The sequence below is a fragment of the Anas acuta genome, chromosome 11, assembly GCF_963932015.1.
Source record: "Anas acuta chromosome 11, bAnaAcu1.1, whole genome shotgun sequence".
Classification (NCBI taxonomy): domain Eukaryota; kingdom Metazoa; phylum Chordata; class Aves; order Anseriformes; family Anatidae; genus Anas; species Anas acuta.
In genome coordinates this window covers 3,912,459-3,937,718 of record NC_088989.1, presented here as the reverse complement: position 1 = coordinate 3,937,718, position 25,260 = coordinate 3,912,459, and the positions used below count along the sequence as shown (strand labels likewise).

General features: G+C 40.1%; 1 protein-coding gene and 1 long non-coding RNA gene across 3 annotated transcripts in view; one reads left to right on the top strand and one right to left on the bottom strand.

Annotated features, from left to right (window-relative positions):
- PDZRN3 (PDZ domain containing ring finger 3) overlaps positions 1-25,260 on the bottom strand; it is a 129,875-nt gene that overhangs the window by 89,450 nt on the left and 15,165 nt on the right. The window lies entirely within an intron of this gene.
- The window catches only part of LOC137862236 (uncharacterized), a 37,896-nt gene continuing 13,761 nt past the window's right edge, over positions 1,126-25,260 (top strand). The window contains exon 1 of the long non-coding RNA XR_011100119.1: positions 1,126-1,631. This is a non-coding gene — a long non-coding RNA (uncharacterized lncRNA). The remainder of the gene's footprint in view (positions 1,632-25,260) is intronic.

The following is a 25,260-nucleotide window of genomic DNA, read 5'->3' as shown; positions in this document are numbered from 1 at the left end:
GGGGGAGAAGAGGCGAGGAAGTAAGCCAAGAGTGCTTTGACTTGCTTTCTGTTTTAAAGTGTCTCAGCGAGCGGCGTGCCAAGAAAAACAAAGTCCAGCGCAGCGAGCAGCGAGGAGCTCCGGTTACAGCCGTCGAGCACGTCGAGAGACGGCCGCCTCGGGCAGGGGGAAGGGGAAGGGGAAGAAAGCGAGAAGCGAGCCCACGCTGCCGGCAACCACACGCTTGTGCAGGTCTGCGACAAGGCACCCATTCTGCTGCCTGCCCTCGGCCGGTCTGAAATCAGTGGGATCATTCATACAGGCAGGACAAGCCAGGCCTGGGCTGGCAGGAGAACTGCGTGAAGGGATGGGTAAATGGGAACGGGCAGAGCCACGAGCTACCAGCGGAGGTGAACACACACGTGTGAGCACAAACCTGGTCACTGTGCCCACTGGGCTTTAGGGCTTCACCGAGGAGCTTACAGCAAGGGAGGGAAAACAACAACAAGCCTCCAGAATTTCTGTGTTTTCTATTCTGGTTATATTTATTAGTCCGGCTTCAGAAAGCAAGCCTCGGTAGGGTACATGTTGTTGCATATTACTTTATCAAGGACAAGTCAGCAACTTCTACAAACTTGTACATGGAACTGAGGCAAACAAAGTTCCATTTTATCACCCTTTTAAGAGGAAAGCAGGGCTGCTAGCCCTTCCAGGCAGGCAAAGAGAAATGCATGGAGCACATCTGAAACAGCATAAACTGCCACGGGTCAACACCAGGCTTTCCCCCACACTTTTCTCAGACAAGGAGGAAACTTTGCTCAAGCTGCACATGAAGTCTGGGTCCATTGTAAGAGGGAAGATACAGTGGCAGGAGTCAACTTAAACAGCAAAACTTGTGAACTGTTCTAAGCAATCACGTTGGATGTGCTTTTGCCACATACTGTCAGTGAAATGGGGAGAGAGCTGCAGGCCCGTGAGCCCAGGCAGCTGAGCTAGGCCTTAGATGTTTTCCAAATAACATTATTTCATCACACTGACTGTGGCAGGGCAATCCAGGCGGTCTGTGAGCTTTCATGGTGCTGTGGTGCCCTGCAGCCACTCTGCTGGTGCTGTCCTCCATTTCTGAGGGGGAACTGCCCATCTCCTGGTGACACAGAAACTGCACGGGCTGTGACACCGCCGATGGCACAGGTCCCTTTCAGAAAGATTGCTACCTTCAAGGAGTGCTTAGGAAGAGGGAGAACTAGGGAAGTAAGGCTGTGCAGCTTCTTGACAGCACAGAAAACATGTGGCACTTCAAGGGTATTACAACTGCAACAAATTCACTCCAGATTTTTACTGCAAAACCTGAGAGCTGAATATGGCTCGGGGACTGTGAAGTGATCCCAACTAAACAAGAGGAGATCTTTGTCCTGCTCTGGGATAAACAGTGACAAGGCTAGGATGCCCAGAGGCCTTGATGGCCCTGACCAGCCTCAGCTGGGGCCTCCACCCACCCACCCATGGGCCCAGAAGCCCTCTTAAGCTCAGCCCCGGGGGTCCTGGCCTTTCCTGAGCCATGCTGGAGGGGTACCAGTCCCCAGCTTGTTTCCTGACTTGACCATGGACCTTGCGTGCTCTCTTGGCTTTGTCTGGCGATCACTGCACTGCTGGTAGGACATGTTGCCATCACTGGCCTGCTTTATCACTAATGTTTTTGTTTTTAATAGAATTTTATATTGCTATTACAGTTACCTTTCACATGTAGGTTAAGAATTGTTGTCACTACTTGGATCACTCTAGGCTTGGGCTCTTTGCCTGTTAGGGGAGCTGCACCCCAGTGAGCCTCTCTGTTAAGGAAGGCAAACAATAGGCATAAAACTGACTTGGGAAAGGTTGCGTTTCAGTGGGGATGAAAGGCTTGCTTGTTTTGACCTAGTTCAGGGTCTACAGTTGAGTTTTGTCAAAGTCTTTTTAGTACATGTTGATTCTTATGGCTAAGAAGTTGAAGACTTCTAGAGGTGGAGGCTAAACGTGTATTTTCATATTCTTTGGTTGAGAAGACTGAGATCTGTGGAGCAATTCAGGTTTGCTTTTACTTGTGCCCAGCTGCCCATGGTCCCAGGTGGCCACTCAAGTTGCCAGATCACTGTGGAAGGATGAGCGATAGCTTGCTGAAGGCATTTCTGTGAGGTTCCAGACTACCAGCTGCCCATTGGAAACTGCTAAAAGCATTCTCTTCCTCTCTTCTATTTGAATGAGGGAATTCATTATGTGGCCCTTGTCATTGACTTGTAGATGAACCAGTTTGTGGATTACTGACAGCATTGCCAAATATTCCCTGGAGTTTGTAGCTAGCACAGCCTAGTCTGAATGCATAAGAGTCTTTACTGTGGTGTCCATGTCGTTATGTTGTTAAATACTGTCACTTATTTCTGAACATAGCAAAAATAACCAGTGCAACCTGAATGCAGTTTATGAAATGGACTTATTCTATGTGTAATCCTTTAAATCTATATGGAGATAGTAGAATCTGGTGGCTGGTGTATGGAAATGAGATCCCAGAAAATGGCTTCTAGTGCTGCCTTCTCGCACATATGTAGCCTCTGCACCTATGGATCCCCATCTGTAAAATCCCAGGCAACAGCACTCACCTACCTTTACAAACAGCTGAAATCTTCTGATGGAAAGAGTTCTCTACATATGCAAGACATTAATATAATTGCATAGATAGTTAAAGATACCAGCCAAATATCCAGTTTATGCCATGATTCATTCTGAAATACAATAAACTGTAATTACTTGCTGCTGGCCTTCTCACACAGTACTTTCCAAGACAAGGTACAAAAATGTCATGAAAAACAGTCCAGAAACAAAGCTGAACCCTTATTATCAAGGAAGAATCAATTATTTGGAACTTTAAAAGTTACTAAACATCAGGATCAAATAAGCAAGAGTATTCTGATAGAAATCTGTAATCCAAAATATTTTTTTTATTTTTCTTCTATTTTAAAAACCTTGTATACAGTAGTATGAGGAAAGCTTATTGTGTGTGTGTATATACTCTCCAAATTTGCTATCAATTACACCAATATGAATCTGGAACTACTCCAGTGATATTTACATGTGTCTAAATTAAAACAGAGTGTGGTTTGTTAATGAGGTATATATGTTCCAGTGCTGTGTACTGCCCTACGACAGCTAAGACTTGTTGAAGTCAGCTTTTCATTCTTACTTGTGTTATTAACACATAAGGGATGTTTTCTGCTCCGTAACAATGGGTGCAGCTGTAATATGTCTCTGCTTAGGAATATTTAAAATGATCACCTATGAAAGCTCTCTCACGGTTTGAATGATATGGTCAGAGGGAAGAAAAGTAAGACCATGCTGTATGTATAAGTATAATCTAGCAGTGAATCTCAGTATTTTTACCTCTGTACTGATGATCCTCTCTATCAGTATTATTCATCCTGTTTCTTAGTCAATATTTCTAGAAGTTTATTGCTTTATTTGCAGTAAAATATTATTATTTTATATTTATATATTATATTAATATTAATTAATATTAATATAATTATTAATAATATTAATTAATATTAATTAATATATATTAATATTAATTAATAATATTAATATTATTAAATATTAATAATATTAATTAATATTAATATAATTAATATTATATATTTATATTAATTATATATTATTGCTTTATTTGCAGTAAAATATTGCCTCACACTGGGTTTGCCTCTGAATGGCTGTGTTAGTTTCTATTCTATGTGTTGTTCAGTGAAGTTATTTGGAATCGTCAATGACAAACAATTGGAAATATTGCCTGCATTTTTTAGAATCCTGAGTTAGTGAGCTACCATGAGCAGACATAAGCATTGATAGATCTTTGCTCAAAGAGGAAAATAAGACTTGCTATATCAATCAAGTGTCTTAAATACCATTTCTTTATCATTAATAACAACATCAGCGCTGCTTCTATATTCATTCCTTTTGTTCAGCCAGAGCTGTCTGTGCTTTGCTATGTTCCAGTGGTAGTTCTTCAACCACTAGAGTATGGTTGGTGACCATGTAATGAATTACTGTAGTAATGCTAGGACTATGAAGCTGTGTAGGTCAGGCAACATGAAACAGTATCTCAAAAATAACTCGTTACAGAAGCTCGTAGAGATGAGTGGAAAAGCAGTAAGAAAGGCTTTGGGAAATATTTTTTACTGTAAAATAGTATTAATTCAACTATTTTATTGAAAAGGTAGAAAGATAACGATATTTTCAGAAAAAGCTACATTACAAATAACTGTTCTGAAGTTTGACATGCTGGCATAGGACTTAAGAGCTCTGGGCTGACTTGCCAAGTTGCCTAGATTGCTCGTCACCTGGAGGTGCATAGATCTCCATTCTAAATCTCTTTAAAATGGTTAAAAATCTCTTCTTCCTACTATAGACCAATGCAAACTCAGAATGTGCTTTGAGCAGGTTACATGTATGGTGTCTAGCCTAAGGGAAATGCAAGGAACTAGGACACACCTCTGAATCTGACTTAAATAGTGCACAAAACATGCCAATTTGACTATTTCCTTGAAGTAATCTAAGATACAGATCTCAACTACAAACAGTATCTTGCATCAGAAGATGTCATCCAGTGCTGGCAGCGGAAAAGCAGAGTTGAATGGCAAGCTGAATGGAGCTCTACTCATGCAGAGCAGCACAGTGGTTCAGAGCTTCACTCCTAATGGAGAGTCTGAGGATGGACTAGAAGGGCTCTTTCTTTAGGGTTGTGTAGCTGCCCATTCTTTTCCTACAAAGAAACTTGTAAGATAAACTGATACAGGAAGAAGGGAGGCATACCAGCAGTGGAGAAAAGTTTTTTGCATTGCCTAAAGTAATCTGTATCTCGGAAATCAGAAGAAATTGAAAAAGCAAGTTAGGGTTAGTAATCATGATTAAATTTTCTAACAGCCCTATATCATGTGAAAGCAGAATAATTGAGATGTGTATGTTCTAACAAAAACCACCAACACTTCCTTGACAAGTACGTGTGCACTAATGATAGCACATAAGTCCATTTAACAGAGCTTTAAACGAGTAGATTCAAAAGATTTTAAGCCTTAATCTGCAGTGATTTTTAAACAAGAAGTTCACTACAGATAAATTAGTCACTTCAAAACTAACAATGCAAACTCATTCTTCAGTATGCTAAGCTCTCTGGCCCATTTCTCAAAGAAAACATGCTGATTTAAAGAAAGCAGCTGTTTTGTATTTATAAAATTTGCATTATCTTTTCTTGGAACTGGGTCATCAGCCTTGGGTTAGGAAATCTGGAAATATTTCAGTAAATATTTCTGAACTGATTTCCGTCAGCATGTTTCCTCATTCTGACTTCGGTAATAAAATTGACCATGTGGTCACAATTTCTCCGCAATTTCTATTAGTAGAGGTGAATACTGAAAGCAGGACTTCATCTGTAAAGGTTCAAGACAATTCTCAAGTATTAACTAACGAAGTGTTCAACATCACCTAAAATGCCTTGTATTACATTTAGAAAACATTTAACTGCCACAGGACAAAAGGATTAAGAGCGCATAACTTCTTATTTACTTGTGTTTTTGCTGTAGATCTTTCTCTTGCTGCTTTTATTTCATAACATTTTTGCTAACAAGAGTCCTTTTCCCCCTCTTAACAATTCCTGCTGTCTGTCCTAACTGCCCCTCTCATTCTCCCACTGATGCAGATTGCTCACTAGAAATATCAGTTGTTACCAATGGAAATAAATTGTGCTCACAGGGCTAGAACTGCAGGCCAAAACTTCACCTAGTGCAGAACAGCCATGGGTGTTCACCGAAATAAAGCAACTCTGTGAAGCTTCATCTGAGAACTGCTCCCATGAGATGTAGCACCCAGCAGATAGCACACTGCAGATTTAACCTCAAAGCATAGACATGATTTCTCTGTGCATCCTTTTTTTTTTTCTTAGTTTGCCCTTGGATTAAAAATAGAAGAGCTAAAAGGACAAAATGCAGCTTGTTGTAAAGTGAAACATCCTTAAATCAGGAGATTAATGTTAAAAGGCTGAAAACGTACATTTTATATCATTGCAATATCAATGCAATGTTTTGAGCCAGGACTGAAGAGGGCTTTTGTATAAAAACAGGACTCCAGTCTTCTGACTCCTCTGTGCCCCTGTATGAGTCACGGGTTAGCCTCTTACAGGCTTTGAGTGTTGGAAGGAAAAACATTTACATGGAAGCATCAGAAATGCACGCTGAGGTCTGCATTCTTCAGATTACTGCTCTGTGCAATCATGCAGTGTTAATCAACACCAACACCTAATGGCAACCCCATCAAGGCTCAAATACAGGTTAATACAATCTAAGGTTATGCTGATGACACTTAGGTTTGTAAATGGTCCCATTAAAATCAGTGGCTGCATAAATGAAGCAGCAGAACTGAGTTCAAAAAGCTCTCTGGAACTACTTACAGATGTCAAACTATGCCCTGGTAGAATGTGCCCTAGCAGGGTTTTATCAGGCTACAATGATCAATAAAAATCGCTAGTAGCGTAAATCCCATCATATGCTAAAACTGGGGTGTTTACTTGTGAGATTAAGTAAACCTGTTCCTCAAACATAAATTGTGAAAATTTTTTTTGGATTTTGCAAGTACAATGCAACTGAGCCTTAAAGTATATATGGTGCAAGGGACAGACCTCTGCCTGCAAGATGATTCCTTATGCACATAAGGAACTGAATGGACTTAAAATCAAATATCATAAAGAGGTTTTGATGCTCAAAGTCCTAAGAGACAATTGCAGTGATTATTTCCATCAAAATGTTTGAAAAGTTCAGAGCTGTTTTTTAGTTAGGCCATGTATTTGCAGTGCACATGTGGAACTTTAAATGAGAAGTTCTGATTTGCATTACTAGACAGGAGCTTCATATGCTAGGAAAAGTTAATGCAATCAGTTTCTCTAAATCTTAACTTTGAAAAACCTGAAGTGCTCTGTATGAAATTACACATTGTGTTTACATCTTACATGTTTTTAAATTAATGAGTAATAACACATGTAGGGGAGTGTGTTTAGCCAACAGTAGGATGAAATACTACACAGGTGATAAAAGCTAGATTGCAAGTACAGCGTGTCAGGCAGTTAATGAAAGCTAAGTCTGAAATGTGGCCTTCTGTGCTTTTCTCAGATACCTACCTGGCAGGGTAAAGCAGCTGATTATTGTATCTAGCCACATAGCTTGTGTAAGCTGCTGTTAAAATGGGTAAATCATTTTGTTCAACACTAACAACTGTTACATGAACCAGGCAGTGCAATGCAGAGTCCAATCCAAGCCTGACTTAAACATGATAGCCTTGCCATTTGCCTTCATAGAAGTTGGATAAAAGCCATAATTTTTATTTCTGAAAACATTCTGGCCGTGTGTCTTGATTGAGTCAAATGGAATGTTCTTACAGCAACAAACTCCCTTAAATATTTCAGCACAATTGGATTACAATAATTTCAATGTGCTTAGCCCTGGAGATATTGTTGTATCCATAACAAAGTTGAGTGCAATGAGATCCCAGAATAGGAATGGCTTTTTCTCAAAAACGTGGCATGATTATATTTTTTTAAACCTCCTAAGGGTAAGATTCTTCAAATCTAGATGTATGCATCTGTTTGTGAAGGCACTAAATCATAAAAGGTTGTTCTGAAAGTCTCATTCAAAATGCGTATGCAGCCATTTTGATGTGTGTATATAAATATATTTAAAAGTTAATGTAATATCCTGTTAATAGCTGGCTTATCTAAGGACAGTCATGCAAGTGGTTGAGGGACTCCAGAACTTTGACAGCATCCAGATTAACCTTTATTAATACAGACCCGAACTTGACTCTTGGTCTTCCATGAGAAGTGGGCAGTGTGAACATTAGGATGCTTATTGTCACACATGGGTTTTTTCCATGGAGCACTATGGGTGCACAGTATTATTGTATTGGGAATATTTCTTCAACTTTCCAATAAAAAAAGCCAACAACTGGCAGTTTTTAAAGCCTGAAACATCTGATGGCTTTGCTTGAAGGTTCTGTAAACTTACTTCATTTGATGTTTGCTAGCAGGAGAGGATTAGAGTAACTTTGGTGTATACCTGTCTGGATGACTTTTTTTTCCTGACATGTTTTCTTCATTGGCTTAATCATTTGGTATTTCCAGGTTTTTATACTAATTAAATAGTACCATATTTTGCAGCATGCAATAGTAATCACAGACTTGCTCTCTCTGTTTGTTGCTATATTCCTTCTTTCCCCAAATACATTAGTCTGTTGTTCAGAGGGGCAGCTATGAAACTAAAACCAGTATCTTTGGCCAGAACAGTTCTGAAACTTAGACTATGGCCTGTACACCTGAAGATGAGCAAAAACCCATTGGACTGTTACATTTGAAACATCACTTTCCTGGTTCTGTAGTAACTGTGCAAAGCCTGACAGCTTGTTACCACTTTCTGGGACCTCATCCAGATATTTTCCACAGGTCCAACTTTGTACCTAGTACTTTTTCGTAACTTTTGCTCATTTTTAAGAATAGTTGAGGAAAAATAATTAAAATAAACTGAATGTTCTGGATCACTAACAAAGTATTCATGTTATCAGCATAGCATATTTGTAAGAAAGCACTGCGGTGTTATTTGTTCACTATAATATACTGCAGTCAGCAAATGGACAGAGTGGCTACAGACTGAGCTGTGTCAGATCTTGTAGGCACACAGCTTCACAGACTTCAGCTGAAAATGCTTTCAGTCCCTGCTTGTTGGAAGTCAGAAGATTTGTATTTTCCAGCTCAGTGCACTTACTGTAAATAAAAATATTCCTGCTCACTTCTGCACTGGAGGACAGGACTTGTTACATGGCTTTGCTCATTGATCTTCCCAGCCATTTTTTCTGGGCTCTATGAACACAGAACTGTGCAGATTTTTGAGAAATCTAAATGTCCCATAGCGTCGTTTCTTGCTGTGATGCCCTCTTTTCAAGTGCCTATATGAAAACAGGGAGCTTCGCTACCACCTGTTTCATTTGGCAGATGTCACCTAGCAGCCCGAGAGGATGCCAGCTGTCTGGTGGGACAGCAGCAGCTTCCCCATACTGCTGCATGCGGTGTTAGAGCTGTGCGGGGGATGAACTGTGCTCCTCTCACAGGCCTCTGACCTGCAGGATTAGCAGGTGGCCCTGGCAGAGACAAGGGTGCACATGTCTCTTACTCTGGGATTTTCTGTTCTACTGCAGGGTTCTGCAAGAGACTTCTTCCAAAAACATAAATAGGATACTTAATTATAGAGGCTGTAACGGGGCCCACGCTAATAACAAACAAAACTTAGTTCTTCTCCTTTTGCATCAGTTTTATGTTGTCATTGATCTTTTGAAGCTTGGAGTTATGTTAGTGTAAACTCCTTGCGATTAATAGAAAAAAGATAACCAAATATTTACAATTAACTAATATCTAGTGTTTTGAACCATTGTACCAATCACAGGCATGTTCTGTAGAACTTCACGCAGAGATTTACACTAACTTTGCCTAGAAAGGGCTGTACAGATGCCTCAGTGACTTTTGAGGATAGTAAAGACCAATAAATCAGGCTGCTTTGGATTCTGTTTTACAACTGGAAGAGATTACGCTGATCTTCACCAAAAAGAGGATAGTATTCTGATGCACAGCATTTGATGGTTACCACTCATTTTTGTCGTGAAGAAGAAAGGAGCAAATTGTCCATATGCTTTTAAATAGTACTGTCAACATACAGTATTTCTAAATCAGCTTAATCCATTTTGCTATAAATGGAAACCATGCTTTCCGTATTTCTGGTGGGAATTAGTTAACTAAGTGCTAAAACTTGCCAAACTGCATTTTATATTAAAAAAAAAAAGGAGCTTCATGAATCAAAAGCAGTGTTCAGCTGCATATAAATAGGCTTCCAGAAAAACGTATGCCTTGTAATCACATCTTGATAGTCTAATACCTTGTATAAAAACCAGAAACTATTTTCTGCATCTGACAGTGTTTACAACACGGAGCCTGAAGTCTGCCCTCCTATAGTTACTATTTCATACAACAATATTTATGGACTAAAACTGAACGGGCTTCCTGTTTACAGCTCAATAATACAGGATATTGATCTGTTCAGGTAAGCACCCAATTCCACTCAGCCTTTGTGTGATGTGAGATAAAAATGTAATCCAAAGTGGAGTGGAAACTGTGCCATCAGATGGCTCTAGGAGTCCAGTCCTGCAGGGTCCAGGCCTTCGGTCTGGACAGACCTTTCCCATTTGCGGAGAATTGAAAAGGTACAAGAAGGTACACTTAATTTGACCTGGCTGGGCAGAGCAGCCTGGGGTTTCAGCCTTTAGCTTCCCTGTGGCTGACCTGATGGACTGCAGGTATATTTATATCCCGCAGGGTTGCCAGTGGATTATCAGGTGCTTGTTTTGCTTTCAGCTGGAGAGGCCCTTTAGAGGGGCTGATGCCTTTCACTGTCTGCTTGACAGAAGTAGGTTTGATGGATGGGACTTGCAGAGAGGGAAAAATGGAGTAAGTGCTTGGAGATGATTGACAGATGCAGTAAATCTAAGCCAGCCTTTGAAGATCAAGAACTAATGGTGGAGCACATGCAGCGCTATCCTTTCGCTCTCTGTTGAGGCCTTTCAGCTTATGAACAGTGCCCTTACTTTTTCATGTTGTTGAAAACAGAACATATGGTTACATTCAATGCAAACAAGTCAGAATCACTGTCAGATGAACACAGATTAAAACCATAAGAGAAATCTGACCTGCTCAGATGCTGTGGCACTGGTGCCCTCCCACTCAGCTGCAGGCAGCACCGTCACTAAAAGCCTCGCTGCTGCTCGCAGGCTCTGCTAGAAGCACGCTGGCAGTGGGATATCGGGAAACATTTGTGCTAATGATAATGTATGATTTCCAAATGCTTTCCACAAGAAAGAATCCAGTATTAATGTGATTATTTGCTGTGAATAATAGGCTATCACCACATGGCTAGATGCCTTGCCTTTTGTCAGGAAGATGTGGTGCTGGCAGACTGCTCTTCAGGAGTTGGTAGCTTAAGTCATGCAGCACTCCTGATAAACGAGTAAACCCTGAATCAAGCATTTTGTTGAGTTTCCTCCTTCAGTGCTTGCTTTCCAAAGACAGTAAACCATACCTCTCTGGGAGGTAACAGTCAGCCTGCCTTCTGGTTCAGAGCTCCTCCTGCCAAATGCATTAACTGGGAGAGCTGACATCTCTGCAGTATTCGTGTTCCAATTCCTCTGCCAAAAATGGAATTCGGGTGTTTTGTGGGACAAAGCAAGGACTGCCAGCAAACAGTGAGCATCTTGAAACCTAAAAACCTTGTACTTGGCATGGATTATTTAAAACAGTAGAATAGAGATCCTATGCACAATATCAAGTGTTGTCCAGCCCAATGACTGCAGCTTTTGTCTAGGTGCTAAGCTTTTGTTGACACATCTTGAATTTGCTGGAACAGCCGCAGCTCTTAAATCCCACAGGAAGGCTGCTTTTGGGTTTCAGGATAGTTTGAGACCAGACTCTAACAGGCTGCTGACCTGCTTTCCTGTGAGACTTACTCCTTCTCAAAAATAAAACTTATTTGTAATAATAAACATATATGGGGATGATTGCATTACAGTCAGACTCGAGGTTGCAGTGCTTTTGAATTTTTACTTTTTAAAATTTAGAAAATCTTGTTTTGTACACATGCAGTAGATTATGGATCCAAAGCTATTTTCTAATTCTACATTCTGCTATCGGACACTGATAAACAGGATACAAAGCAGTGGCCAAGATTATTAGTATACCAGTTCAGTGCCAGTATGGGGCTGATGTTATCATCTGATACGCTTTTCCCAGCTCTGATTTCGATGAGTCTGTGATATGTAATATGTGTCATGCTTTACTGTGTTAGATCACATGTTAGAGGGCTGTTGCAACATTTGTCAGCATCTTTATAGAGGAAAGAGAAACCCTAGGAAATGTACTGATTCCCAACTAATGGTTAGCCAGACATGCAAAGCCGATAACATTTAGCAAGCACTATTCTAAAACCCAAAGGAAAGCAATGCGGTTGGTAGAAAATCTGATCTGAAAGCTTATTTTTACAGACAAGTTGCAATTTCCATTTACAAGAACCAAATCTTACTTTTCCTCCATTTGTCTGGGGAGTTAAGATTTGTTTGTTGTAAGAGTAATGATACTACCTAAAACCGTCAATTAACATGATCAACAGAAAGCAAAGCAGGAACTTAACTATTCTTAAAGAAAAAATTCCAGGAAGAGTTGAAAAACGTGACTTTTTTCAACAGAGCTTTGCTTAGGAGGAGTTATGAGCGAAGCAATTGAAATACTTTAGTGGAAGTATGCAGTGCTGCTCTGTGCAGAACTCTGAAAGGTTAAGTTGTTCGCTGTCACTGTTGGGTTACACATCATGTTACTGCTGGGGGAAGGGAGCACTAACTACTCTATTTTTCCAGCTCTGCAGCCAGACTCTCTAAACAATTTCCTGCACTGGGTTCACCTAAGAGACTAAATTGTTTCTAATACAAGGAATGTAGTAAACCACGACCGATAGACAAATACCTTTTCTTATCACTAATGGATTACAACACTTGACTGCAAAAGCAATTTAAACCTTACAAATGGCATATTCAACCCTGCAACAGTAGTTATGCAGGGAGAACTGTTGTTACAGCAGCTTTTCATTATATCTTTGAATGTTTGCACTGAAAATTGATTATGTATTTTAAATTCAGCAGTATAGCTTTGTTTTTATCTGCTATACCTCTGAAAACGATAGCTTCAAGAGAGTATCTGGTAGGTCTTCAAGCTGTGGACAGTACTTGGTGCTTAGCAGTTCATATTGCCACTCAGCAGCAAAGCAGTGATGGCTCAAGAGCTCATACCCTTAGAGTGGGGGAAAAATGTTCACTGTATTTATTGAAACACCTGAGACATCACCAAGATTAGGGGCCCAACAAGATAAATGATATGGGTAAAAATTGCGTATGTGGATGTACATAATAGAAATCCCCAAAGAGCATGGAAGTCACAAATTGATTTGCCTGGCAGTACTTAGCTCAGGGAAATGGGGCACAGAAACCTCAAGGGCAGATTCAGAACACAAAACTTTCACGGACTGTACACAGAAGTAAGGTGGCAGAATTGCTCCCTCTTCTCCATTTGGACCTGTCACTTACATTCCTGCCCATGCCCCTTGTGTCAAAGGGAAGGAGCTACTCCCGTCAACATGAGTTTCACCTGGGCCATGACAGGGATAGGCAACCCTCTACTACATTGCACTTCATGGATATAGAAACCTCTCATGGATAAAGAGACCTCTTAGTTTCTTCACCATATTTTTGGTAAATCCCTAGTTTTGATAACAGTGTAACTGTGGATGACAACCCCCTTGGCATCCAAGCATGTCAGGCAGGCTCCGTGCACAAAGATGAGATTGGTCAGCACTGACCTGGGTACCCATCTGCCTATCTGTCCTGACATCCATCCGTCTGTCTCTTTCTTACAAAGCAGGCTCCTTGAGTTGTACCCCATGGGCCTTGCTCAGGCCTACATGCCCACTGGCCTCCTGGAAGTTCTTGTTTCTCTTTTAAGGCCTTGCTTCTAAGAATGGTGGTCTTGAGTGGGAACATCACCTTTTATCACAAAATCTTTAGTCCTCATGACAAGGAGAAAGGCTTGAAACTGTGAAACAAGTTCAAAGAAAAATTGAATCCTCACATTTCTTAGAAAACTTTGAGTCTCCCTGTGACTTGTTGCAGTATTTCAACAACAGAAACTACAATTCTTATGTCATTTTTTTGGGGGGGGAAAGGAATGAAGGAATGGTTTTGTGATGAGTAAATAGGATATAGGACAGTCTGTGTTTGTCCCTTACAGTGACAGCACCTACAGGCGGTTTCCTTCAGGCACCGGGATTCAGTGTGAATCATCTGATATGATGACATGTGGTACTCTATGGGGATTTTCTGGTATTAATCAAGTCCCATTTGCAAGTTCTTATACACTAACCTGTTAGTAATTAGGATTTTGGGGAGAATATTTGAGCAACACAATTGCATCAGTTTTACAGTAAATGTCCTGCAACTGTATATACCCACGCAATATTTCTGTTTCCATGTAACCTTGGTCATACAAAATTAACAATAAGCAAACCATCTCTCTCTGTGTATCTTAACCTATGTATTAGGAATACTATGTTCTTTACAAAATTATACCTGGTTTAACAGACATTTCCCGAAGTCAAAGCATTATTTCAAACTTGTGGAGAGCTTTCCTGTTTTTCCTTTTTACCCACTGAGAATAAGAGACAGTTTGCACATAAGCTTGAGGGACTGAAGGTGGGGCTAGCAGCGGACAAACTCCTCACTGAAAGCTAGGATCTGGAGTGTATCTGCTTGTTACCCCAGGTTACTTACAGCCATATCACTGCGAAGCCATAGTAACTGCCTGCATGAGCGCTCTTTACATTCACCAAGTATGATGTGAAAGTACCTAAGCCAAAATCACCCTTGAAGTGATGATTTCAGCACAATGAAGGAGGGGAAAAATGACCCAAAAAGGAAGTTTTAACCTGAATTTGTTGCCTTGACTCCTTGTTCAATGATTGCCTAATAGTTTGGGGTGAAATGGATCAGAAAGTTCTGAATGTAATACTACCATATTAAATTATTTAAAATAGAAAATATCTTGAGTTTGTCAGAAAGGGAAGTAGCTGGGATCTGGGGATTCAGAATTCAGCTGAGCCTCCATCTCTGTTCCTGATTCCCTTTGTGGCTTGGAGAAACCCACCCACAGCTGCCCAGATTCACCTCTGTCGGCTAACACTGCTTCTGGGATGCTCCTACCCCTGGTTACTTCTGTGACCCCACAGTAGCATCTGTCCTCCCTCTGACACCACTTTCAGATGGGCCACCTGCAAAAACAGTGTTTTTTCAAAAAAGTTAAAATGAAGTAGGTGGTGCTCTGCCCCCCAGTTTAGGATGGCACTTCCAGCTATTATGCAGGAATGGTAATAAGTCCTTAGAGTTTAGATTTGCTATATATACAGATCTTTGAGGAGATCTTTGAATATATGATGTCTAGCTCCGTCAGTGCTATTATTAGTAGGCAGACTGGAGTAATGAGTCAGCTCCCAGGTTTTGCAGTGACACAAGTCAAAACACTGAATAACAATGTTTTCCCGATGTTGCAAAACAGCATGAGTGTGAATTGTTGGGTTTAATTGTGAGACAAAAAGGTGAAGTATCCAGGGGCAGAAAATCCGCCAGCATCTTCTCTGCACAGATTTTCCATCTCCTTTGGGTCTCTCTCCTCCTACCCTGTACTGTGTGCAGTCACATAAATTACAGCGAGTGTGAAACACCATCAGTGAGAACAATTGTTTTACATGCTTTTCACATTAAATAAAATGACCACACAAGGGGCACAGTAGTGGAGAATATGGCCCATGGGGAAATTTATCTGAAATAATGGTTTCTTCTGCGCTTGAAAATAGCTGAGATGGTCTGAGAGTTAGATTCAGTTTAATGACTCCCAGACTTGTAGAAGTGTCTGGTCTGGATCTCAATTTCTCAGCTGGTTTCTGCTCTCTGGAACCAGTATCTGTCCCAGAATGGGGGACTAGTTAAGAACTTCAGGCCCTGGATTCATGTGCATTTTAGCTACCATCATATCACTCTTCTGCAAGCTGCCTTCTCAAGTGTAAATACTACATACTCTGTAAGTGTACTATCTTTGGTTGAAACTAGCAATAATGTGAGTGCTATAGATTATATATGTCAACAGGTCCTCTCTGAGTAATGGTTTAGTGTTTATTATACATCCCTAAATATTTCTACAAGCATTTTAATGTTGGTTCATTTTGCACTGTAAAAACTCACGTTTCAGCACAACTGTTAGACATAACACTGAAACCCTTAAACACTCTTTTGGGGGTAGTTCTGTTAAAGTGCATTTTTCAGAAGCTGGTGCCATTTGTTGGAGCTTGCCCTGAACTGTCAGCATACCTTTCCAATCAAAGCAACAGCTGCCAGACTGATATAGTCCTGCACCAGAATGAGAACCCTTCAGAGCCTACATGCCCTCGACTTATCTCGGAAGAGTCTGTAGCCGCTGATACCAAATCACTAAAAATGGCAGCAGGACCAGTAATTTGGGGCTAATCTAATATCATGGGCTGAAGAGAAGCCACAGTCTACCCCACCCTACATTCCTCAAACACTCAAATCTCCCCCTGGGAGCCTTAAGTACACCAAAAATGAATGCTTTATCTGTAAACTGATTCACATGTCGCTCTTTTTCAAAAGGTCAGTATTAATTGCTGTTAGAAATGGTCAAATACAGCAAATCAAAACTGGAGTTAAGTAATTTATCACTTATTGATGCTTTCTATTCATCATGAAAGTGCAGGTCCAGCTTGTATATATGTTGTATGACTGCAGGTGGTGTAGCTATAGCTTAGGAAGCATTCTAACAATTTCAGCTTTTGTTTTTGTGTTTTTGGAGATGGCACTATTGCCACTGGGGATTCAGTTTCAGTTTGTGACCCCAGGCATTACGAGGGTGGTAAGAATAAAAGATGACCTACAGCCTTGGATCTCGTGCAACTTCCTTACTGTGGTTTAAAGGTCGTGTAGGGCAGAAAATCCCTACTCTCTGCAGTGGAAGGAGAAAAAAATACTCCTGATTACACATAAAATAAGCCCACTGAAGCCAATGCAAGCCCCTACCTTAATGGACAGCTTCCTTTTCTTCCTGGCGAACTGCTTAAATAAACCTTTGGGATCGACTGTGATAGCTGAATGAGTAAATAGCCTTTCAGAGGACAAAGTGGAATTAACACAAAGCCTTGGTTCCTTAGCACATCCTCCAGGCATGAGTAGTTTTGAGGATGTGAGAAAGCCAGAAATGGAAAGAGCAAATGCTCTTTATCCTAATGCAGCAGTTGTCGGAAATAACAAGCCAGTTGTAAAACTGTCAAATATTTGGTGCTTATGTAAAACAGTCTTGCATTATCTACCTTCTGTTGCTTAAGTCTGTTTTGTTGATGACATTCAACTAACTTCTCTGTTTAGTACTGGTTGTAGGAACAATTAGTTTTAGTAGGTTCTTGATATCACCATATTTGATCATTTTCCTTTGGTCTTCTATCTAAGGCCTCTTACCATGGGAAAAAATAGTGTCAGTATGACCCCATGCTGACTGCAGCAGGGAACATGTGAATGCACTAAAAGTATGCTGTGAAGGCACTGCTATGTAAACAATTACCTAAATAAGTACAACTCTGCTGATAAGGATTTCAGTGTTGAGCTCTGTCTCAGAACTTACAGTGGACACTGCAAATGAGAGCCACGAACCCTTCATAGTTGAAGGTCTCTCTGCCTTTTGTTACATTTAAGAATTCGGAATGGAAATGCCTGAGACCATTCTGATGCTGTGGAGCTGAGAGGTGTGCTTAGTTAGCTCTTATGTAATGATTGTGCTCCTGCTGCATCTTGGGGCCCAAATTCTGGTCCCATTCAGAAGAAGAAAGCCAACACACATGGGAGCTGACCTTAAAAAATCTATCACACCAGGCCATGAAATATTTTTTTTGATTTCTTTGATGCAAATACAGAGAAAAGTCCATATAATGCCTTGCTAACTGTTAGCAATCAGCTGTATGAGATGATGGCTCATCCAGCTCTATCATGAGCAACCTTTTAACGGCCCAAGTGCAAGGCATCTTCTAAGTGGAAAGAACTTCTGTCCCATGGGCTTGAAGAAATGTACTTTAAAGCTTAATTAAACCAACTGGTTATTGTGCTGCTATTGCATATTAGGTGAGCTGTTTTTGTCCATGTGCATTTTGAAGCAGAAAACTAAACTAACGTTTGTCCTGGTTGCTTACTATAAAAAGCACATGAAAATTGAGTGCAACTTACTGAGACTCCTATCTAGCTACATAAGACATAATTCATGCAGCTAAAATGGAAGTCTTGGAAGGACTACAACTTTTATGCAGTGCAGTTTGACTCTAACCACCTGTTGCAAGGATTCAGACTAGCTTCCAGTGTCTTTCCACATCCCCGGGCTCTGTGCGAGAGGTCTCTAAAAGGGGCACTGGAAACAATAACACTCCCCACCTGGAAAGGAAAGGCAGTGTCAGCCTGCTCAGCAGCCCAGCAGCTGCTGATGTGAAATTCTTCCTCTGCTGATAGGGGGAAAATGGCTGTGTCAGGTCATAACCAAAATCTTACTTTTGGTGTAAGTGTGTGAGGTGAGAAAGCTTCCCCTGGCACCTGTTAAAATGTATCTGGCATTGCTCTGCTTTACTGAACCTATTGGACTTTGGGAGCTAATCACTGATGTCTGCAGGGAGCTGCTGCCACAAACATCTGTGGACCAAGAGGACTTCCAGCTCCATCTTTCTCAATCCAACTTCCCTCGTGTCCTCTGCAGCTGTCCTTTGACAAAACAATAGATGGATTCAGACTCACCCCAAAAGAAGAGAGCAGGAGTAAAAATTACATTGCTCCCAGGTTTACCAAAGCAGGAAGATTGCTCGACTTCTTGCAGGTTTGCAGCATGTAGGATGCATCTCCTGGCCTCCTGCGCTTGTGCTGTGAGGCTCCCGAGTGATCGAGGCAAAGATAAATGTGTTTGGGAATGAAAGGTTTCAGCCCGCTCTATGTAAATTCCTATACAATGTTATCATCAGGGAAGCCAAAGAGCCAGACAAATAGCAGTGAAATGTTACCGTTGTCTCTGGAAAATATTCAGAGTAAAATTAAACTTCAGCTGACAGATTTTTAACTTCTTCGTTGTTTAAAGTTGTTTCACTTACGCTAAGCTAAACTCCTGTAAACTAATCTGTGGTCGTGCTGGCTTTGAGCTGGGCAGTCCATACCAATCTGTAGCTGTACAATCAGATCCTCTGATTTTGACAATTTCTTTTCATGTTTAAAGTCCTCATAGACAACAAAGAACTTAACAAAGAAGCTAAGTGCTAAACAATGTCCCTGACGTAAACTATTTAAGGGTGACTAAGTAAGGAAATATTTCACCCAAAAGTAAATATTGAAAACCTCTTCAATGAAATTAAATTTAAGCTTTATAAGGAGGATGAGAATTACATTTTCTCAAGTTGTATGCAATGCACTGAAAGATCTGTCTATTCTTTGTGCAAACTTCCACATTTTCTGCAAGTAAAATACTTTCTAAGTAAATTGAGTTTCCAAAAGAAGTACAAAAATCTTCTTGCCTTTTGCTTTTTTTTTTATTAAAAAAAGCCATGTCTTGGGATACAGACATTCTTTTCTCCTTCCTTACATGCTTTCTATATAATCAACTCCTCTCAATTGTAAAAATAAAGGAATTAAAGCAACATTTGAATATATATAGCTCATCACCAGATTGTTAGGAATGTTAAATGTATCAGCTCTATGAAGTCTTTATTTTCTAAATAATATAATATTTAAACTTAATCTGAATAGCATTACAGTGGAAGCCCACAGGATGTAGAATGGATTTAGCCACTTTTCCTCTAAGTGACTCCTTTAGCTTTATATCTTCTTACATGTAGAGTTAAGTACCAAACTGCTAACAAAATGCAGTTATATTACTTTATTGTTCCTCTAATTTTCTGCTAAGTATTACCTATTTGTTTGTTGCTGGTCTTTAGCTTTTTTATTCTTTAGAATTTCAATTTAACAAACTCTCAGCCTTTGCAGAGTAGGTGGTCTGTAACATTAAACCATCAAACAATTAGTTTTATGCTTTCCTTTCTAATTCCAGCCCCAGCTTTCTTTTCACAAGCAATGGTAGGAAATCCTCTGTCTGACATAGTAAAGGATAAAGGAAAACAAAAATCAGGCTCACTTGTGATTTACAGACACACTTAGTCCTTTTAATGCTCTAAATGTTACATTTTCTAAAATATAAGTGTACTTTAATCCCGAGGCTATTCAGACAACAAAATGGTTATGTGACAACAGTGATAAAGGTTTTCTCAACAAGCTAACTGTAGACAAATTCTAGATCAATTCTAATCTGTACATCCAACCAAAAGGAAACTTGTACCTGTGGAGCTGAACCATAAGCTTTTACATAATAAACCTAGTTATTGTGACACACAGAAAACCACCACCACCTGAGTCGTCTTCTGAGAAGAAAAGCCATTTTAAACAACTCAAACACTCAACAATATACAAAGCATGTTGCCTCTAAATCACAAAAAGTAGTGGTAGAAGTTTGTCAAATCATTTCAGGTTCCAATCCTGTATCTACTCCAGAATGAATGGTAAAAAAAAAAAAAATAAATATGTGAAGCAAGGAATAGAAGTGTACTGTAACAAAAAATACTGTGAACATGGAAATTTTTTTCTTTACAAACTGAAAGCCAATACTGCATTTTTACTGTAAATATGTAGTTATCTGTAACAAAAACATCAGTATGTGGTGGTTCACTATCTTGTATCAGAAATTTAGTTTCTCTGAAGAATAAAAGCAGTTAGGAATCTGCTAGCTAAGCTAGATGTTACCAACTAAAGGAAGCAAAACTAGCAAAACTCAAGCAGTTTATAATAATTGGGTGGTTATAAAGGAGTTAAGTAACAATTTGCTTTATAAAATTCTTCCCAAAGTATCATAAATACTGTAATTTGGATTCTTGAATGACTAGCTAAGGTTTTACATAATAAAAGGAAATGTAAAATGAATTTGTCTCCTGTATCAGTGGATATGCCATTTGTTGATTGTTTTCATATGCTTGTAGACTCTGACACTCCTGAGTACTAAGACCCCATTTTTCTTATTCTAATGTATATGCTTAATTTTAAGCAGATGAGTAGTCCTTTTGGCTTTAGTAAAGCAAATTCCATACTTAAAGTTAAGCATTCCCATACATGTTCAGGTTTTTTCTGCAGTAGACAGCTTATGGTAATGCTCGTTTTTATCCCAATGAATTCCTATTCACTTACAGATCGTACTATATGCTTGCATTGAACTTAGAATAACAGAATGAATACTTCTGAATTTACTTCTTATCATCAGATCAGGACAGATGTGGCCATCAATTCTTGTAAACTCACTACTGCAAGTGGGCATAACCTCTTCATTATGGATCTGCACTTGGTCCAAAACCTCCTTCACCACTGACTTCAGCTGGCCACGACTCGTGCCCTAGAGGAGATCAAATTCCCTGGGCAATATGCCTGTACTTTCAGGCCAGGATTTGTCTTTTGATTTTTGTCAGCTTTTAAAATACTGTTCTGCTATCTTTGGGCTACTTTACTTAAAGACAATTTCCTTTGGGAAAGGACTAGCATGGTTTGAAATGTTGTGACTTAAAGTTAACTTATTGGGTACTGTATCAACAATGGATATAAACAAAGGCATTTATTGTTTTAGCATCTGTTTGATGGTGTATGTATATAGTTATTCCCATAGCACTACTTTTCCTGGCAAAAGATGTACATCATCTGATTGCCTGAGAATATGAATGACTAAGTGTGATTATTAGTCCAGTGGCAGAAAGCGTTGAGACCTTTCCCAAGACCTCCATTTACAGCCTTAATTTGCATTCTCCTACAAAGATAAGTAAATTCTACCATGGTTTATTGCTTCATTGACAGCTCACTTTAATTAAGCAGCCATGATAATTGCATTTCTTCCTGAAACTGCTGGAACTTTCTAAGTACTTAAAAGCTTTTGGGCTTATGTTTTTTTCAACCCTTTTTTAAAGGGGGGGAATTAAAGCGTTGCAATCGGACAAAAATAAGCAGAATGGGCCAGACTGCAATCCTTGTTCATATGGAACAGAACCTCAGGGTATGGAACAAACCAATAGTAAAGAAATTATTTTTAGAGTCAACTGTTACTCAGGGCAAAGGGACAGAATTAGGGATACATGTATCATCTTGGCCCTTACTGTGGGGTTTTGGTTCCTTTGTTCCATAAAGCTATTCACATTGTAACTCATTATGCAAAAAGAAGCATGAAGCCTCATCAAGAGACCAGTATTGGCCAAGAGCAAGTCACGCAAACACAGAGGAGACTGTCAGAGATGCTATTTTTCCTGATTTCTTGGCTTATGCATGAAATTCATTTCATCCCAACAGAAACTTCTCAGCATCTCCATGAGCTTCCCAGCCCCCCAAACTTCCCTATTTCTGCATGAGCCATGTTACTAAAATGCTTCTCATAAATCTAATGAATTCAGGTATCTAACTGCAACAGAGTCTGTGGAATAGAAGCTGGGAAAACCGTAGCTGAAATGCACAGCATCAGCCCAGTGAAAGTAGCCTCTAATCGTCTATAAAACGTGGAGATTTGCTAGGCCTGACAGGAGGCTAACATATTATCTATCACTCCCTGACACCCCTGCTCATTCCTATGTTTATTACTTGCTTCGAGTCAGCAGCTCTGAAAGTCTGCAAAAGTCTTCTGCAATGTGAAATCCATACGGAGGGCAAACAAACTTGCTTTTTAGTGAATGTGACGCAAAGCGAGACAGTATTTTAATTACCAGCAGGGGGTAAAACTGGCTAAAACTGAAAGAAAAGGTTCCAGTTGCTAGAGGAAGGTTTGTAATAGAAACAGCAATTCCCCTGTCGCAGAGGGAGCTGCCTACAAAGCAAGAGAAAAGAGGGAGGCCAAAATGAAGGGAAAACAATGAAAGGTTATATTTAAAAAAAAAAAAGCATCGGTATGTACTGGCTTCTTCAGATACAGGAAGGAATCAGAGTTGGCTGTGTGAACTTTTAGATTAAAACAAGAGTTGCTAGCAGGACATCTATCAACTGTAACTGCATCTGAAGACTGCTCGTTGCTTTGTTCCAAAATATTTGATGCTTACCACTGCTGAGGAAATGCTTTTAGAAGCTAGCTGGTCTTGTGTCTGCGTTATGAAAGGTGCCAAAACTTTTCCTGTGAAACAAGAGCTGGGGGTTCTTAACAAACCAGCAGGAAAAGGCAAGTCCTACTGGCAAAGAAAATGGGAAAATGCAAACGTAAAAATTGAATTTATGTAATTTTCATTGCAAGCTTGTGGTTAAAGCAACTGCTTCAGCTCAAGTGGCGAAAGGGATCTAAGTGGTACAAGGCAGTGACGGTGCCCTTGTGAAGTGCAGGTCCCAGGGCTCCCTTGCCTGAGAACTTGCCCATTATTTTTAGCAACATCTCATATTCTGTGACATTACCACTGCCTTGTTCACATTTGGGATGAACTAAGCTTTAAAGACTTTGCAGTCCTTTCAAAGAACACTAAATGATTTAATTCTTTCTAACTATAGACACGAGATTTCCTTAACGCTTGCAATATATGAATGTTAGCCTTAATTCCAAGTGCGCTAAAGGAGAGACAAAAATATGCAGTCAGTGAGGTCTCCTCATAAAACAAAGATCTCATTTTTTGTAAGAAATCTGCATCAGGAAAAGCACTGTACAGGAAAGGGGGTTATTTCTCCTTAGGTTTTGGCAAATTATTATAAACTTCTATGCCCAGTATAGGCTTAGAGGCTTCTGTAAGTCCATCAGGAGTTTCTTTAAAAAGAAGTAAAGCACTTAAAAGTTTGTGAGAGTTGTGGTGTCAAAGTTCTTGTTCGGTGTGACTGAACTGCACTGACGTGCCTGCCCTATGCCCAGCGGGGTCAGCAGAAAGTCCCATCGTGGAGGAAGGGTGCAAAGCCATGCTCTTGGCCATGCTTATCCATTACCCAGTGGGTTAGCCTGCATCTTTGCATGGAGCAGCACGCCGTCTGCTTTGGGATCAGTTCCCCTTCTACGCTCCGCAGCAGCCTGCATAAGCAGTACCACGCTGCTGCACTAGCTCAGCATTTAATTTTTTTCCCCTTTTTTGCTAGAGGGAAAACCAATTAGCCAGAAAACAATGGTCCATTTCCACATGCCACACAGGAAGAGTAATTTAAACTTCCAACTGTTCTGTATTTGTGGATCAGGTTAAATACTCTGGGATTTCCAGCAAATTAAATGGGACCCGGACTGAGCCAACAGTCTGTGTTCGGTTTACATCTGTTATGGCCATAGGATTCTTTTCTGAGTCTTTTCTTTCTATTATCTTCCCCTTGTCAAACCACAGTGTATCTCCATCTGAAAGCAGACTCTCAGAAATACCACTAGCCCTAAAAAGCCACAATTTCCGCAACAAAATATTTCTTTGAACGACTTGAGGCTGACATTAGCTTTTGACCATGACATGCCCTGTTATTGATGAACGCTAATAGTTTGAGTAGCAATAAATAAATCACCCTATTTATTCGTGGGCTTAACTCAGGAAAGCTCTGCCTAGGGCTCGTTACTATTTACGGCCAGATTTCAGTCTTAAAAAGAGAAGACTGTTAAAGGAAAGAAGAAAAAGATTTTTGTTTAGAAATGAAGTTAGAGAAATATACTTCACAGAGAACACTGCAAGGGAGGGGATCAGATGATCTCTTTGTGTGCTTCTTTAGAAGGAAAAAAGTTATGCAATTCCAAGCAGTCATGTGGTATGGCAGCTGCTAAAGTTACTGCTAATTTTTATTAGAGCTGGCCAGAGCCAGAGAAAGGTCTGCTTTATAAGCAAGACCTTTTAAGAAATAAACCAAGTCTTCCTGAGCTGGGAAGCCTGCAGAACTGAGAGATGAAAAAACACTAAATTCTTTTTTTCAAATGATTTAGGAAATATTTTCCCTCTCCCTTCCTGTTGCTGGTTTCTTTCTCATGTTCATCCAATCAATCAAACAAATGTTTACTAGTTTTCAGCTCAAATTCCTGCTCAAAGCCATGGCCCAGAAGGACTACTCATAGGTACAATGTGTTTGTGCTTTTATCCTCCCACGGAGGGAGGTGACCCTACTTTGAGCACAGGGCTTGGGCTGGATGAGCTGCAGAGGTCCTCTCCAGCCTCAGCCATTCCCTGCTCCTGGGAGGTGAGATTTCACTCGGTGATAAACTTGAAGATGAGGCTTCAAAATTACCCATATCCCTGTGATATTTTATAGGGCTGAGTTCCTGTGGGTCACCTCTTCAAAAATCTGTGCATAAATTGAATGGGAGTGTGGGCCAGACTTGATCACCAGAGCTTTTATTTGCTGTCAGTGTTGCACATGTATCCAGAAGTTATTGGGATTTTGGCAGAAAAAAATACTAAAGACAAGTGCTTCCAGATAAAACTCAGTACAATTAAAAGACCAGTCACGCCTCTTCATGTCATCTAAACCCAGTTTAAACAGGACGAATTTAGTACT